Source organism: Petaurus breviceps, unplaced genomic scaffold, assembly GCF_028583685.1.
Source record: "Petaurus breviceps papuanus isolate PSGF00001 unplaced genomic scaffold, PetGlider_PUasm1.0 108, whole genome shotgun sequence".
Lineage (NCBI taxonomy): Eukaryota > Metazoa > Chordata > Mammalia > Diprotodontia > Petauridae > Petaurus > Petaurus breviceps.
In genome coordinates this window covers 2,639,916-2,653,498 of record NW_027185593.1, presented here as the reverse complement: position 1 = coordinate 2,653,498, position 13,583 = coordinate 2,639,916, and the positions used below count along the sequence as shown (strand labels likewise).

The 13,583-nt window shown below is 45.4% G+C and overlaps 1 long non-coding RNA gene across 2 annotated transcripts in view; it reads right to left on the bottom strand.

The window, feature by feature from the left end:
- LOC138148852 (uncharacterized) overlaps positions 1–13,583 on the bottom strand; it is a 23,897-nt gene that overhangs the window by 2,123 nt on the left and 8,191 nt on the right. For both annotated transcript variants that reach the window (XR_011165196.1, XR_011165202.1), the window contains exon 2: positions 46–141. This is a non-coding gene — a long non-coding RNA (uncharacterized lncRNA). The remainder of the gene's footprint in view (positions 1–45; positions 142–13,583) is intronic.

Genomic DNA, 13,583 nt, shown 5'->3' with positions numbered 1-13,583 from the left:
CAACTTCTTCTCGAAGCTTGATTCCTACAAAAAGCTTATACTCACCATTTTCTCATTTCACATTCACTTCTCAGTCTCTTAGGGTCTGACTTCCAACTTCATCACTCCACCGAAACTGGTCTCTCCAAAGATACAAGTGATCTATTAATTGCAAAAGTTGATGGCCTCTTCTCAGTCCATATCCTTCATCTCTTATGTCCCACTGAGCACAGGTGATCCCCTAGACCAGGGGTGGGGAACCTATGACCTCAAGGCCACATGTGGTCCTCTTGGTCCTCAAGTGTGGCCTTTTGACCGAGTCCCAGTTTTACAGAACAAATCTTTTTATTCAGGGGATTTGTCCTGTGAAGGTTGGATTCAGTCACAAGGCCACACTTAAGGCCCTGTTGGGCCACATGTGGCCTCGAAGCAGTAGGTCCCCCACCCCTGTATGCATTTCTCTTCCTTCTCATGAAACTACTTCTCATTAGTCTTCAGTGGAGTGGCAGCATCCTTGTCCATTCCTTCCTCTGTGTGGATGTGTCCCAGGGCTACCTCTCTGTCTTTTTTTGGGAGGGGGATAGTCTTTCTTATGATGGGAGTGAGATTATTGCAACAGTGAAGAGATTACTGAGAGCCCAGACTAAGGTAAAAGCCACATGAGTAAGGAAAAGGGACAAATTAAAGTGATATTATAGGAGCAAAGTTGATGGAGTTTGTCAACTGATGTGATATGAAGGGAGGGGAGGGGGAAGTGTCCAGGAAGAATCTAATTGGAGGTGCCTTTTTTTTCTGTCCAGTGTGTACACACACACACATATGCACACAGATACATACATACAGAGACACACATATACATAGACACATATACATATACACAGACAGCTACACACACACACACACACACACATACACATGCCTTGGGTTGGGTACACAGCTCCATCTCATAGGCTGTGGGATTTGGAGTGCTGGAAGAAGCCTGAGAGCAGCCGGTCCCATGAGTGTTCATGCCTGAGCTTAAGTCTTCCCCCACTTCCCAGGAAAAGCAAGCAGCCAAGCCCCATGAATATTGAGCATTAAGCATCCAGGGTGTGCAGAACACCCTAGGGGTGGAAGGAGATCCAAAGTCATGAGATCTCTGTCCTCACGGAGTCCACGATCAGGTTGGGAATATGTACATTAGATGATAAATGTATCACAAAAATGCGAAATGCCACGTGAGTTACAAGAAGCAAAATTATTCCAAACCAAAGGCATCAGAAAGACTGATTGGATAAGGTGCTGTTTCAGTCGAGCTTTACAGTATGGGGACAGAACATTCTAGGCATAGCATGAACACCAAACAAAAGAAACAGAAAGCAAAGTCTGAGCCTTAGTAGGGCAGGCTAGATGGCTAACGTACCTCTCCTGCTTTACATGGTATATACCTGGCACTAAGGCTTCAGATGCTTCTCCACTCATCCCAGACCTCTCCTGTACTAAAACATTAACTAGGGTGAGGTAACTTAGGTTTTGCCTCAGGGTACCAACTTTATGGCAAAATAGATGGAGCACTGGGCCTGGAGAAGACCCGAATTAAAATTGGACCTTGAACACTGTATGACTCTGGGCAGAGTCACTTAAACCCTATTTGCCTCAGTTTCATTATCAAAATGAGATGGAGAAGAAGATGACAAACCACTCCAGTATCTTTGCCAAGAAAACCCAAAGGGGGTCACCATGAGTTGGACATGACAAAATGACTGAACCATCACCAAATTTAGAGAGGACTAGGTGCACCCCCACTCCTGAATATCTTCCCTTGGCTTCCAGAGTAACAGCTTCATGATGCTATTTCAGGGTCTCTTTCTCCGCAGGGTTACATCTCACCCCCAATTGAGGCCTTATTTCCCACTGTTTGTCCCAAGGACAAAATTTCTGAGCTGTACACATCCCTTCAGTACAGTCATCTTACTCTAGTACCTGGCACACAGTAGATGTTTAATACGTGTTTCTTACAGTTTCTTTAACTACTTTGTCTCCATCAAATTAATCAGGTAAGTCTCAGGCAGTCAGTCAAGAGCCAGGGTTCTTAACCCTGGATCCAAGATTTAATTGCTAACTGTATTTCCATGAAATTGATTTCCTTTGCAATCCTATGTATTTTATACCTTTAAAAACATGACTGAGAAAGGGTCCCTAGCTGTGTGACATTCTGGTCTCTGAGCCTGTGTTTCCTCATTTATAAAGTGAAGGGAAGATTGGATTAACCTGTAAGGGCCCTTATAGCTCTAAAGTTCAATGATTATCCTTTCCATCTGTCTAGGATTTTAAACTTTTCAGAGGCTTTCACATTCATTTTGTTGATTCTTACCACACTCCCACGAGAGATGCTCTTCTAACACATGAGAAAAATTAAGGTCCAGAGAGGCCCCAAGTCATACAGGGAGTTACTGCCAGCTTGGGGCAGCTTCCCCTAGACCAGGGCTACTCAGTCTTTTCTGTGTCCTGAGCCCCTTGGCAGTGGGTCTGGTAAAAGCAGAGGTCTGGCTCCAAGTCCGATGTCTTTTGGGCAATGTTAACTCTTCCCCAGATCAAGTTTTTGAAAAGCCTCTGGTTTGGCAAAAGAGGAGGCCAAGTGGATGTTGTTATGCAAGGGGCTAGAAATTGGGTGAAAGTCTGGAGCTGCAGGTCCCAGCCTTGTCTGGGGAACCCTGGCTGTGACAAAACCTCAGGAGTTCAGTGGTGATGGATGGGCCTTGAGAGGGCTGGAATGGCTTCTGCAGATGCCCCTAGCCATCAGTGACTTGGTGTAGTCTGGGATGGAAATCAAGGCCAGCCATCCTAACTCCAAGACCCCACAGGCTCTGTATCTGCTACCATCTTCTTTTCTTGGCCTTTTTCTTAGTCTCATTTCCTCCCCTAGCTAGGGGTGTTTACGGAGGGGGAGAAATAGAAGAGCTGGAGAGGAAGAAGAGCAGAGGAAATTTACCCTCGAATGAATGTGACCTGTGTGGTGCCTGCCTCCCTCTGCTCCTCCAATAAGGATTCACGTACTGGGCATCCTCACCCTTGGCCTGGTAACTGTGAGAAACAAAATTCCTAGGGAACTGGAACGCTTAGATTAGCTCCAGTAATACGCAGATAAAAGGTGCTAAGTGTTGTATCGGGGAACAACTCTTGATTTAGGGTCAGAGGACCCAGATTCAAGTTCCAGGCTCAGCCACTTCCTACTTCTGTGACCTTGGGCAAATTGCTTAACCTCTCTGGCCTCAGTTCCCTCATCTGTAAAATGAGGAGGTTGGATTAGATGACCTCTAAGGTCACTTAATCTTCTCTGGCCTCAGTTTCATCATCCATAAAGTGAGATTGGACTAGATAATGTCTAAGGCCTCTTTCTAGATCTAAATCAATGAAAGTAGCCACTCTGGTCTCCACAGCATCAGCTGGGGAAGGGGGGAAATGGGGAAGTGAGGGCAGAAGGACAGAGGCATTCACGGTCTGGACCTGGTTCTCTTTTCTGAAGGTTCTCATACCAGCCTGTTCATCCAAGTCCTGCCAACTCTCTTCAGCCATCTTGAGATGGTCCCTCCTGTTACCTGGGGATGCTAGAACCAAGAGCTGCCCTAGAGACCTCTCCTTCCCCTTCTGGCTGGCTCCCTTAATTCCCTGGGCATCTGGACAGTATAAAGAATAACTCCGAATTCTCTAACACTTTACAAAGCACTTTCCTTGCAACAGTCCTGTGAGCTGGGTAGCACAAGTATTCATAGGATCAGAGATGAAAACTCAAAGGTCATTTCATACAAGCCTCTTCTTTTACAGATGAAGGAACTGAGACCCAGAAAGATAAAGTATGCCACTTTTTATAGAAGGGAACTGAAGCCAAGTTAAACTGAGTGTCCTGGGCTAACAGAGCTAGTTAAGTGTCTGAGGCAGGATTTGAACCCAAGTCTGTCCTGACTCCAAGTCCAAAGTGCCTTCAGGAAAGACAGGTTCAAATCCTGCCTCGAAAGCCAGAATTCCTTCCATTGCACACACACACACACACACACACACACACATACACTCTATGCTACTCCCTCCCCCTTCCCCCGCCCCACAAGGCTGAGGAGGGTTGGGATGATTGCCACAGGAAAAGAGGAAGAGTCCCCTTCCAAGTATGAGGTCTCCCCCAGAAAGAGATGGTTTGAGTCAGTATTTATTGAATGCCTGGCAGTTGGGTGCTAAGGATATAAAAACCAAGAATGATCAGGCCCTCAAGGAGTTCACATTGTATTGAAAAGAAACATGTAAACATATAAGAAAATACAAAATATATAAAGTAAATCTACAGATCTAATGTGAAGGACACAGTGTTAACAGTAGAAAGGGCTTGGGGCAGCTAGGTGGTACAGTGAATAGAGCACCAGCCCTGGAGTCAGGAGGACCTGAGTTCAAATCCAACCTCAGACACTTGACTCACTAGCTGTGTAACCTTGGGTAAGTCACTTGACCCGATTGCCCTGCCTTCCCCCCTCCCCCCAAAATAGAAAGGGGTTTCCAGAAGGCATAATGGGAAGGTAGGAAGGACTGGGATAGAGTTCCTGGAGGCCTGGAGCTGCCATGGATGGGCACGAGGACAGCAGAAACTAGTGCTCATGGCAGGAGGCTTTGACCCAGCAGCCTAAAATTCAGAGTCAAGGATTCCATGTGGAGCCATAGGACAGCAGACTGGCACACCTTCCACAGCAGAAAGGTAATAAGCACTGGATTATCAGTCCTTGAAAAAGAAGTTGAAGGGAGGAGGGAAAAGCAACAGGGCAGAGGGGCTGCCCCTGGTCTTGCCCACCCTTAAGGCGGAAGTCCTGCATTGAGTCAGCTCATAGAGAAGGGAGCCATTTCTGACATGCTCACCTTCAGCCTTGGATTTTCACATATATTCTCTCTCTTTGTCTCTCTGTCTCTCTCTCTGTCTCTCTTTCCCTCCTCCCCCCCATTACCAAAACTCCCAGCCTTCTTTGCCTAAGGAAGGTAGGAGGAGGAATGAGAGGCAGGGTGTTTTCTAAGGAAAGAAAGAACACAGAATCCTGGGTCTCCTTGGGGATCAGGAATACTCATGGGGTGTGTGTGTGGGGGGGGAGCCAAGTACAACCCCAGCCCCCACCCCAGTGCCTCCTCTCAGTCTTCCTTTAGCATCCTAAATCTGGGTGGTGAGTAGGCAGGAGAGAACAGAGGAATCCCAAGTGAAAGGGGCCTTAGCGTGAGATCACCTGGCCCAGCCTGCCGATTTCACAGAAGAACAGACTGAGGCCGCAAAAAGGGAAGTAATTGGCACAAGTCTGTACAGGTGGGAGGTTCAACAATGGCCCTCTGCCTCCAGAGCCTGCTTTCTCTCCTTTGCTCCACTACAAGGTTGTTCACTGGGATCTCTGGATCACAGCTGAACACATCTGGAATGGGGACAGGGACACAACAGCTGGGCTGAGCAGAGACCCCTCTGACCCCAGGGACTAAGGGCACAGGGCCACATCCTTGAAGATTAAGCAGGGACAGGGGTCTCAGCTGCCATCAGCATCTGTGGGAACATGGGTTTGTGTGTGTATGTGGTGTATGTTGTGATGTGTGTAGTATGTATGTTATGTGATATGTGCACATATATGATATGTGGTTTGTGTATATGATGTGTGTGGTTTGTATGTGATATGTGCGTGTATATGGTGTGGGTTGTGATATGTGTGTGTCTGTGATGTGTGCATCTATATGGTATGTGTGGTTTGTATTTGGGGTGTGTGTGTGTATGGTGTGTGTGTTTGTATATGGTGTGTGTGTGTGTATAAGAGAGAAGTAAGCCCAGCACATGGTTCAGCCCCTAGGGAGGAAAAGGAAGCAGATGGCTTAGGCTGGAGGAGTAAGGAGAGGGAAAATAATTCATGTATCTCTGTGTCAGGTTACCTGGTATCTATCTGATGGGTGTGTTGTTTCCAGGGCCTTTTGTGTCAGTGGGTGTGGCCTGTCACTACAGGTGTATCTCCATTGTATTAGTGTGTACGCGTGAGAGAGTAATAGCATGGAAGACAGGTTGTGTTTCTGTGTGTGTATTGTGTAACTGCTTGTGTCTCTGTGTGACATTGTCTGTAGAAATCTGTTGGGTTAGTATATGTATATATGTATCATGTTTTTCAGCATTCATGGGGATCTGCTGCATTAATGTTGGGCTTAGGTTGTGTGTCTTTTCGTTGTGTGTCTTTGGATGTTGTGTAAGATCCACAACTCCCTTTGAGTACCTACCCCTTTCCTTTAGAGAGTGCCTCAGGCCTCATCTGAGGCTCCAACTTCCTGTCCCTTATCTGGGGCTCAGAGATCTGCACCCCAGGCCTCCCCCTCCCCCTCTACTTCCTTCTCTTCCCCCTCTGGCCAGCTCAGTCCCAAGACAGGGCTCTCAACCCCTTAGTGATTGCCCAAGGAGTGAAGGAGGAAGGGAGTCTCTCAGTGTCTGAGGTACAAGAGGCTGTCTCTGATGGGGATATAGGGCCCCAAAGCTCTCCCTGTCCAGGAGTTTGATAAAGTGGCCCCAGCTGGTTTTCTGCGGTTCATTTTTTTTTTAAATTTCAGCCCCAGTTTTGCTCTGAGCTCTTCTGAAGCTAGAACTGACCAAGCAATCTGAAGTTCCACACGCAAGGACTGCCTTCTAAAACTCCATGGAAAGACCATTTGATGTTCTGTGGGCCTTTGCAGTTCTGTTGCTCTGCATTCCAAGGCCTGACATTCTGTGTTCTAAGGTCCCCTTCCGCCCTGCCCTTGTGTGCTCTATGTCCTCTGTCTCTTCCAGCCCTGGCTTTCAGTGTTCCAAGGCCCCTCCTGGCTTTGATGTTCTGTTCAGTGGGGTTCTTGAAGCTCTGACATTCTCAACAAAGATTCATTAATGAAATCCCTCCAGGCCCATCCAAAAGGAACTCCCATTTCACTGCAGGGAGGACAAGGTGTTTGTACAGAGAAGTAAATAGAAATGATCACCCAACAACTGGGGGATCTGGGAAGGCTTCTTGTGGGAGCCAGCACCTGACCTGACCCTTAAAAAAAACCAAGGATTAAAGAGGTGTGGGTGGGGAGACAGGGCTTATCCAGGAATGGGGACAGGTATCACAAGGTTGAAGAACAGGAGCTGTCCACATTGGGAAGTAGAGATCTGAAAAATGAGGTGCAGTCAGATTGTGCTGAGAAGTTTTGTATTTTATCCTCTGAGGCATGGGAGCCATTTTGGATTTCGAGCAGGACAATGCCACAGTCAGCCCTGTGTCTTGGGAAGATTATCTTGGTGGCTGTGCAGAGGGTGGATTAGAGGGGAGAGGGACTGGAATCAGGGAAGTGAATTAGGAGGTTATTCAAAGAGCCCAGGTGGAAAGTGAGGAGAGGCTAAGCCAGAGTGATAGCCATGTGCATGAGAAGAGGGGGCAAATACCAGATCTTGGTAGAATCAATACAACTTGACGACAGATTAGAGGGAGACAGAAGGGAGAGGAAAGAGTCAGGAATGAATCCAAGGCTGGGAGCCTAAGAGACTAAAAGGATGATGGTTCCCTCATCAGCAAGAGGGAAAACTGGAGGAGAGGGTGGGCTTAGCATTTAGGTGGGAAGATAATGAATTTGGCTTCAGACATGATGAGGCTGACATTAAGATGGGCTATCTAGGTGGAAACGTCCAGCAGATGGCTGGAGATATGGAACTGATGTGCAGGAAAGAAAATGAAGCTGCCTGTACCTGGATCTGCATAGAAATTAGATGAGAATTCAGAGGAGCAGATGAAATCAGCTAGAGAGAAAGGGGCACAAAAGAGAGCCCTGGAGAACACCCACACTGAGGGAGCAGGAAATAGGTAAGGATTCCTGCCTGAGAATCACAAAGACCCAAGAGAGATCAGCACCACTGGAGCCAAGGGAGGAGTGAGCCAGTGGTCAGTTGTCACACGCTTGGGAGAAGCTGGATAGGGACTGAGGAAAGACATTGGAACGGAACAGATAAGAGATACTGGATAAGCTTGGAGCTGTTGTGGCATATCAGGGTTAGGAAGCTGAGCTAAGAAGTAGAGAAGTGAAGGGACAGCCAGCTTGAAGAACCTTTTCTAGGGGTCTGGCTGTGAAAGGGAGGAGAGAGACAGGAAGATAGTGTGAGGGGATGTTGTTGTTTGTCTCTCATTCTCCAAGGGGACCATGATATCAGGGAGGTGGTGCCATGACTTGCAAATTCATTGGATTTGAGTGAGGGAGGGCTGGGCAACCTCACCAGCCTCACTCTATCCTCTGAAGCCAGCTGGGTCCAGTGGCCAGATATAAATCAAGACGACTGGAGATGACCCTGGATGCCTTTTTAAGCTAAGGTCTTTAACAGGCCTCAGTTTGACTAAGGCAATGCCCATTTAGTGATTAAGGCTAGGTAAGAAATGAGGCAGAGAATGCCCTCTTACCTAGTTGGGGGGTGGGGGTGGGGAAATCTGGGAGGGGAAGATTCTCAGGGTTTATGACAAAAAAAATAATTATTTATATTCACTCTGAGACAATCATGGCCCAAACAATGACCAAGTGGGGCTTGGCCTGGGACCTACTGTTGATCAATCGATGAGAGCCAGAATGATTTGGAAGTTGTCCCTAACCATTAGCCTATCAGTTCTTGAGGCAAAGACAGAATTTCTCTATGCATAACCATCAATAATCACGACCCAACAACCCATTATTAATCTGACCTCCCACCTTACCTTTCTTGCTGTACCACTTACAAATCCCTTACACAATCTTTCTGCTCTAGACTAATTCACCATTCCCTGAACATATGTTCAATTCAATTCATAAGGTATTTATTAAATATCTATTATGTGCTAGGACCTTAGGGAGATGCTGAGGATGCTAGGACAAAACCCTGCACCCCAAAGCATCCTGGAATTCCCTGCTCTTTGCTTATACTAGTCCCTCCACCAGAAATGTGTTCCCTCCTTTCCTCCTCTTATCTAAATCCTCCCCATCCCTGTGATCAGTTTCTTTGTCTAATGTTTTTGCTCATGGTAGTAAAGTTTCTCCTAAACTGTGCTGGATGACTGGTCTTTTCAGTGAGAGACTTGTGGGGATAACTGAGTCAAGTGAAGAATTTTTTTTTTAAAGTGAGAGAATCAAGTATGCCTGGGGGCAGTCAGGGAAGAAGACATTACACACAGAAAGCTTGAAGGGGAGAGGGAGAAAGGGAGAGAGAGAGGTTAGAGGGTTAGAGGGGGGGGGAGAGAGAGAGAAAGAGAGAGAGAGAGAGAGAGAGAGAGAGAGAGAGGAGAGAGAAGTAGAGAGAGAGAGGAGAGATGGAGAGACAGAGACACAGAGAGACAGACAGACAGACAGAGAAGGGGGGGTGGGGGTGGGGGAGGTAGGGGAAAAGGAGTGGGTCAACTAGAAAAAGCCAACACTTGTCTCTACTTCCTTCCCTCTCACTCACTTCTCAACTCCTGGCGATCTGGCTTCTGTTAACTCCATTCAGCTCCACAAAAGCTATTCTCTCCAAGGTTACAAGTGATCTCTTTTAATTGCCAAATCTGATGGCTTTTCTTTCATCTCCATCTTCCTTGATCTCTCTGCATCGTATGATACTACTCCCCACCCACGTTTCCAGATGCTCTTCTCTCCCTTAGTTTTTACCCCACGAATGTCCCTGTCCCATGAATGTTATTGTCTTCTTTCCCCATCTGACTGGGCCTTTTCAGTCTCCTCTGAGGGCTCATCACCCACGGCCCAACTCTTAACTACGGGCTTTCTGAAGGCTTCCTCTTGGGCCCTCTCATATTCTATTTATCTAGCCTGTATCAGTGATCCAGTGCAGTCCAGCTCCTCTCAAGTGATATTGGACTTAACTTCTCCAAATGTTATGTCTTCTCAGTGGCCCAGAAGGTCCTTGAAATCCAGGTCTATTTTTCATATTGTCATCCTAAGGCAGTTATTGCATACAGCAAGTTCTAATAAATGTTTGTGGAATTAAATTGAATAGAATGGGTTTAAATATCATTTCTAAGCAGATGACTGGCAAATCTATTTGTCTCTCTCAAACTCCAAATCTTGTATCTCTGGTTGCCTGCTAGACATCTGAATACCCCATCTTATTAAAAAAAAAAATTAGGTACCTTTTGTTTTTCTACCCAATCCATCCTTTTAATAGTGGCAAAAGTGATTTGTCGAAAGCACAGGTCTGACCATGGCACTCCCCTCCTCAATAAAGTCCAATGACTCCCCCTTATTTCTGAGACCAAATATAAACTCTTCAACTTGGTATTTAATGTTCTTCACAACCTGGTCTCCAATACCTTTCCAATCTTTTTGAACAGTGCTCCTTTCCACATACTCTCTGATCCAGGTGTACTGCCCTACTTTCTATTCTGTACACAGGATGCTACATCTCCCACCTCTGGGCTTTTGCTTTAGCTGTCCCCTATGCCTAGAATGCCCTCCCTTCTCACCTCTGTCTCTTAGAATCCCTAGTTTCCTTCAAGACTCAGCTTAGGTGCTCCCTCCTACATGAGATCTTTCCAGAACTCCCAATTACTAGTGTTTCCTCCCAAAATTATTCTATTTGTTTTGTACATACTTATATGTGAACGCAGTTTCCCCTGACAGACTGTCATTTCCCTGAGCGTAGGGACTATTTCATTTTGTCCTCGCATCTCCAGCACCAAACACAGTGCCTGGCACACAGAAGACAATAAATGAAAGCTTGTTGACCAATTGGGTAATTGCATCCTTCAACCCAAGAACCATCACTTATAACAAAAAACAAAAGAGAGAGGTCTGTACAGTCATTCAGCAAACCAACCAGCACATCAACCAAGTCCAACAGCATCTGCTGTCCTGGCTCCAACATATCCTGGCAGTGGGACCATAGCCCTTCAGTGTGCCTACTTTGAAAAAGAAAGGAGAGACATGTATTCTTTTATCTCTTCTTTGGGGCCAAGCTTAGACATAATTAGACAGCATTCAATTTCTCTTTTTTCTGTTATTTCCATTTCCATCGTTGTGATGATTACATATATATTTTTCCTGGTTCTGATCACTTCACTTTTCCTCAGTTCACATAAGCTTTCCCATTCCTTCCAGTGTTCTTCACAGGCATCATTTTTTATGGCTTGGTACTATTCTTGGCCTCAAAGATCACCGCAGAAGGCAACTGCAACCCTGAAATTAAAGACTCTTACTCCTTGGAAGGAAAGGCATGGCAAATCTGGATAGCATCCTAAAAAGCAGAGGCCTTACCTTGCCTACAAAGGTCCATTACAATCAGAGCTATAGTTTTTCCAGTACCAATATACAGCTGTGAGAGTCAGACTATAAAGAAAGCTGAGCACTGCAGAATCAACGCTTTGGAACTGTGGTGCTGGAGAAGACTTTTGAGAGTTCCTTGGACAGCAAGGAGATCAAGTCAGTCAATACTTAAAGAAATTCATTCACACTATTCAATGGAAGGTCAAATACTGAAGCTGAAGCTTTAATACTTTGGCCATGTAATGAAAAAATGGGACTCACTGGAAAAGACTGATGTTGGGAAAGATTGAAGGCAAAAGGAAAAGGGCATGGCAGAGGAAGCGATGGATAGATAGTGTCACAGAAGCACAGCTTGGACAGACTTTGAGAGACAGTGGAGGACAGAAGGGCCTGGTGTGCTATGGGCCACAGGGTCACAGAGAGTCAGACACAATGAACAACAATATTCCATCACCTTCATATACCGCACTTTGGGTGGAAGGACAGGATGAATGGAAATATAATTAGTCTTTCACAATATAACAATTATGAAAATGATTTAGGTAACTATACTTGTACAACCTATATTGAATTGCCTGTCTTCCCAGTGGTGGCATGTGAGGATGGAAGAAGGGAAAAAATCTGGAACTCAAAGTTTTAAAAACAAATGTTTATTAAAAAAATTTATATTTTACATGCAACTGGGAAATAAGATATGCAGGCATTGGGGTACAGAAATCCATCTTTCCTTACTACAAAGTTAGAGGGGGTAATGGGGGAGGATATAAGAGAGAGCAGATTAAGGGAAGGCTTGCTATTTTGGGGTCGGGGTTAGGGGAAAGACATGGAGAAAAAAACTATAACTCAAAATTTTGTGGAAATGAATGTTAAAAACTAAAAATAAATTGATTAATTAAAATTTTAAAAAAGATCTCATTTTAAAGGCAGAGAATGTCAGAGTTAGGAGGGTCGTTAGAACAAAGAATGTCAAAACTGGGAGGAATCTTAGAACATTAATAGTAACATCTCTATTTCTATAAAGAAATATATGTACACATATGTATGTGTGTATGCATGTATAGACAAACACACACATATATATCTTCTGTTCTTCAGTTGTGTCTGACTCTTCATTTGGGATTTTCTTGGCAAAAATACTGCAGTGGTTGGTCATTTCTTTCTTCAGTTCATTTTGCAGATGGGAAAACTGAGGTAAAACAGATTCAGTGACTTGCCCAGGGTCATACAACTAGTAAGTATTGGAGGCCAAATTTGAACTCAGAAAGAAGAATTTTCCTGATTTCTGCACTCTATCCACCGTGCCAGCTGGCTGCCCACTATGAGCTATAGTGGGCTGAGCTAACTGGACATTCACAGTAAGGCTGACACCATTTTGGTGGTTCTCTGGGGAGCTGGGGGCATCAGACTATCTGAGGAGGGCAAACTGGCCCAGGTGGGAAGTACAGCAGATTAAAGCTTCTGTGCTGATCAGTCATGGATCTGGTCCAATATACTTCCAAGCTCAGGGAGCTAGGGAGACCTAGTCTCCAAAAGATTTTTAAAAAGGGGAGAAGATTGTCTGGAGTAAACCCACAGAGTTCCTGATACAGAGTTAGTGAACGTGAGCATCAGGGGGAGTTTAAGAGGGGAAGGGAGGAACCAGGGGAAGTCTACTTTGTACCTTCTGCTGGTTCAGATGTGTCTCAGGGGACATGAGAGCAGGAACACTAAATACTGCAGAGAGACCTAGGGTCTCCTGGTTCCCAGAGACAGCCTGGTTTCCACGAGCTCATGAAATAAATGTGAGAGGAAAAGGTCTAGGATGAAGGGGTCCTAAGTTACCTCAGCCTCAGCCATTCTGAAGTCTGTAGGAAACACTTTTCAGCTCTTCTATTCTTTGTTCACTGGATTATTGGAGTTAGAAGGCAGCAGAGAGGCCACTTAAGGCAAGCCCCTCATTTTAAAGATGGTCCAAGGATAAGTTACTAGGCCAAGGTTATTAAAGTAGCAATAGACCAAGGATTTGAACTCAGGTTCTCTGACTCCAAACTCTTACTATGTCACATTTAAACCCCCCTTATGTCTACCATTCCATGTTCTAAGGGACCACCCAGCTTGAATGTTCTGTTTTATGCTCTAAGGCCTTTAGCTCAGGCATTCTGTGTTCTTTTATTTTTTAACTTATTTAAAATTTTTATTTTCAGTTCTAAGTTCTGCCCCTCCCTCTACTCCTCCTTCCTCCCACCCATTGAGAAAGCAAGAAATATAATATTCATTATACATATGAAGTTATGACATTACAGCTCTAAGAGCCCTCCCAGCTCTGACATTCTCTGTTCTGGAGGCCCTCTTACCTCTGACAATCTGTTCTAAAGGCACCT